Genomic DNA, 4,812 nt, shown 5'->3' on the forward strand with positions numbered 1-4,812 from the left:
ACACCTACCTCTGTCTCCCAAGTGCTGGGATTAAAGGTGTGTGCTACCACGCCCGCAAGTGCTACTATTTTAATAAGTGTGGTACATCAAATAAATTTGTAGCTGATTTTTTAAAAAATGAATCATAGACTCTTAGAACCACCCACATACTTTAAAAAAAAAAAAACATTCCCTCCCTCCCTCCCTCCTTCCCTTGTTAAATCTTGGCTAATTCGTAGACATGAGGTATACACTTTCCATAGGTGTAACGAATGTTCCTCATAGGATTTCAGCAGTGCTAATGTGGTGTAACTCCCATTCCATGGCTTGAATATGTTCTGCTGGGCCTTTGTGGCAGGGATTCAGTCACTATTACTAATTACTGAGGAGGTACAGTGTTTTGAGTGAGTGCTAATGGGTTTAAATAAACTCTGATATAATATTTTCTCAATAATGAGACAGCTTATCAGGATTAGTCTTTTTTAAGACTTTTTTTTTTTTTTAGGTTACTGAGTATGTGTATGTGCTTGTTGGGGGCGGTATGGGTACATGGGGCTGGGGAGTGTCTGCTGAGGCTAGAGACATGAGACCCTCTGGTGCTGGAGTTATAGGTGGTTGTGAGCTGCCCAGCATGGGTATGGGGAACTGAACTCTGAGCAGTATGGACTCTTAACTACTGAGCCCTCTCTCTAGTCTCATCAGGATTGATCTTTAAGTCTGAGAATGATTACAAGTCCAGAATAAAATAAATAGGTTGGAATGAGCCTGATTCCGCATGAGGTAAGGAGAGAGAGAGCGAGAGAAAGAGAGAGCGGGGGGGATTAAATTAATCTAGACATTGTACATAACTCTTTTGGGGGGGGTGCTGATATTCAATTATCAATGAAATTTATGGTCAGTTTTTGCGTCTATGTATTATATACATAGAACTTGCACATCTTGTCCTTGTCTTTATGTTTTCTATGTAAGGATACAGACCTTTCAGTGTGTCTCAGTCTAAGTATGATGTAGACCCTGTATCCATTCAGTAAGTAAAATTTGTTGCTATTTTCAGCTCTAGAATCTCATTAAACAGATATTTTGGTCTTCCTACTTTATCCAGGCCTGTGTCAGCACAGACTGCCATGATATCATGCAGTGCCCATGTGGAAAACAGTGTTTCTGTATATGTTACATGTCAAAAGTGAGTATAGCTAGGACTTTTGTGACTGTTCTATGTAGAGTGGATTTCATCTCTTAGAAACCTGGGTAAGATTTGCTCTGTGTCAGCATACTAGAGTTAATGAGGATTCCTGTAGTTTTCTCTGACTTTTAGGATTTACCCAGCAAGAATCTTAGTGAAACCGAATTGGTGATCTCTTGATGGCAGGACAAGTTTCCTCTCTTTTACTTTAGTAAATTTCAGTTGCTTTTCTTTATCTCCCATCCTGGATTCTAGAGCCTAATAATCAGTATCATAAGACATGGGATGCAGTCTCAGCTCAGTGTGACCTTAGACAAGTTTCTTAACTGTTTTTAAGGTGTGTGTGTGTGTGTGTGTGTGTGTGTGTGTGTGTGTGTACCGCCTAAAGAGGCCAGAGGAAAGGCCTCAGATGCCCTGGAGCTGGAGCACCCAAGTATGGTGCTGGGAACCTGGGAACCAAACTCTGGTCCTCTGGAAGAGCAGAAAGTGCTCTTATCTGCTGAGCCATCTCTTCAGCCCCATCCCTCTACTTTTAAAAGCACATTGTCTAATTTATAACACTGATAGAAGACCTATTGTATAGGGTTTGTGAGGAATAAAAAAGAGATACTGTGTATAAAATCACTTGTATAGCTATCTGGTATCTGTCCTCATGGAAATGTTTCTTATCTACCCTGAAGCTCTCTTAGTGCTTAGTAGTTGAAATAGAATGAAAGTAAGTTTAATTAGAAAAACAATGAGTGATCAGAAAATTCTGGACACATTATTATGTTAAGGCAGTTTAGAATTTCAAACTTTGAATCCTTTTGATTTTCTTAAACTTTAAATAATGTAAAAATGTCTTTAAAAACTGATTAAATTGTACAAGCCTGCCATGTTTTTGCTTTTTATCCAACTGGATTTTTAATTTGCATGTGCAAAAATTTGTCCAATGACAAAAAGGATATTTTGATTGTTAGATCAAGCTTCTTCCTCCTTAAATGAACTTACCTTGATGGCAATTACTATGGAACCATTTTCTGTACATTAATTCATCTGAGAGGTTATTATGTTTGCTTTTTAAAAATTTTTACTATTTTTATTTTTATTTATGTATGAGTATATTGCCTGCATGTATGTAAATGCACCCATGTCATGCAGTGCCCTCAAAGGTCTGAAGAGGGCAATAGATTCTTCTTGAACCGGAGTTACAGATGGTTGTTAGCCACTATATGGGTGCTGGGAATTGAACCTGGGTCCACTGCAAGACTGCAAGAGCAGCCAGTGCTCTTAACAGCAGTGCCATCTCTCCAATGTAACCTCCCCCCTCCCCCCCATTTTTTTTCATGCATGTATCTACACTGCATATGTGTGGAAGCCAGAGGAATACCTCAGATGTTTGCCTTAGGAATGTCCACTGGCTTAACACAGGGTTTCTCACTGGTGTGGAGTTCACCTATTAGGCTAGACTGGCTGGCCAGTATGTTTCAGGGACCCTTTTGTCTCTGCCTCCTAGCCTTTTCCTGAGCTTATAAGCACAGCATATGCAATCATGCTAGCCTTTTCCTTTGGTTTAGGGGGTGGAACTCAGGTCTTTGCACATGCAAGGCAAGTGCTTTACACAAACCACTCCCCCAAACCCCCTGTATATACTTCTTTAAAAAAATTTTAATAACTACATGATTAGAAGAAGCATTTCATTACAGCTTTAACATATTCAGTAACACACTCCAGAGCAAGAGTACATCTCTTTCACAAGTGGCTGTAAGTTTTGAGGTTCACAGTTGAATTAATAGAGTTATACAATATTGAACTCAGTATAAATCCTGTAAGACATAAAATTGAAAGAGTTCTTAACCTTTAAAAAAGATCTCCATTTCATTTTAGAATATATTGTTCCTTGCAGAAAGACTCATTATTTTTGCTACTAACACTGAGATGTTGGTGCATGCATCTCTAATCTGTATGTATCTGATTATTACTAGTCACAGTCAGTTGCACTCAGGTCCTTGGCACCTGAGTATGGATATAAAGTCATCAGGTAGATTTCAATGGTAATGTTTATCACCTCTACTAATTAACATGACGTAAATTTCCATGCTTCCTCCTCAAATACACATTTTTAAAAATTTGTTGATTTTTTTTTGTGCGTGTGTGTGTATCACACAGAACATCCCAAACCATCTTATTTAACTATACACCCACTTCCCAGATGGTACCCTCGCATAGCCTCCCTCCTCCCACTAGAGCCCTTATACTCTGATATCTCTGCTACTGTCTGCTGTGTTGTCGGCACCCCCAGCCATTCCCCACTACTTGTCCATCTGGTGAATCTAGTCAGACTATCTAGAAGTCTTTGTTTTAGGAAGGTCAACTGTTCCTCATCTAGAAGCACTCAGTTGTCAATATTCCTTTAGATAAGATTGGGGTATGCTGTTCATTTTCCCAGTTCTGTGCTGGGTTACTATCTGGGAGTCCCCTGAGCCACCCTGGCCAACAATTCAAAAGAAGGTATCTCCTATCTGGCATTGTTGCTTGTTATGTAGCCTTTAGCTATACATATGGACTCTTATGAAATTATGTTGGTCCATTTAATCTTTGGTTATACTTTCCTTTTGGGAGTTTAAGACCATACAGTTGGACCAGATAAACTGATTTATTTTTACTCTTAAGGTTGTTTGAGCATCTGTTCCTCAGGGGTCACATGGGCTTGGGAGGAGCCCCTTGGCTCCTTTCTTTTACCAGTTCCATCTATGTGAAGATAAGTCAAAGGTCCTACTCAATCATGGTTGGCTTCGCTTGGAAGCATGGAAGAAATGATTCCTCTGTGTTGACCCTCCTCTTTGTAGACTGGACAGTGGTTCAAGTCCATCTGGTGTGGTCTCTTCGGCCTCCTTGATCAAGAGGACATGTGACCCACCACAATTACAGGACATTTTGAGAGATGCTCATAGTCCCCTGGAACTAGTCGACCTAGGAGGGCAAGGAGCAAAAAGTGTCCTTTATGTCCCTCTGACCAAGTTAGTATAGGCCTCAAAGTATGTCTATTAAACATCCAAGAAGGTACTTTTAATTACTGTGTGCCACGCAGATAAATCTTGGGTATAGACCAATTGTCCTCAGATAAACCTTGCCTAGATATATATTTCTTGATCTGGTATGTATAATTTGTCAGTAGGTTGTTTGACTAAAATGGTTCCCTCTGGTTTTTAAAACTAGGTACTAGGCATTTATCTCTCCCATTGTCTAACCCCTCCATCATGGTTTCCCCAATTAAGGTGGCCCACATTCCCCCTTTCTCCCTTAATAATACTCTTCTCCTATGGTCCACCTCTCTTGAGCTCCTTCTTTCCCTTTATCCCCTAGGTTCCTTGTATACCCTTCCCTCTCACCTTCCTTAAACTATCCCAATTTTTCTTCATCTTCCCCTTATTAACACCTGTTTCCTACTGTTCTCTTTCAGGCTCTTTCTTTTCCTTTACCTCCCTATTTCTTTTCCATTATCCTGGTTCCTGTAGTTATGTCTGGTTGCATACTTCTTTATCAGAGTCTGGTTCTAGGATCCACATATGAGGGAGAACATAAGTTGATTTTTTTTTTTCTGAGTCTGTGTTACTTCACTTAGTATAACAGTTTCTAGTTCCATCCATTTACCTGCAAATTTCATGATT

General features: G+C 39.8%; 1 protein-coding gene across 1 annotated transcript in view; it reads left to right on the top strand.

Annotated features, from left to right (window-relative positions):
• Nucleotides 1-4,812, top strand: part of Dym (dymeclin) — a gene marked incomplete at its 5' end in the record, with an annotated part of 409,766 nt that overhangs the window by 84,486 nt on the left and 320,468 nt on the right. The window lies entirely within an intron of this gene.

Source organism: Nannospalax galili, unplaced genomic scaffold, assembly GCF_000622305.1.
Source record: "Nannospalax galili isolate Female #2095 unplaced genomic scaffold, S.galili_v1.0 scaffold169, whole genome shotgun sequence".
Lineage (NCBI taxonomy): Eukaryota > Metazoa > Chordata > Mammalia > Rodentia > Spalacidae > Nannospalax > Nannospalax galili.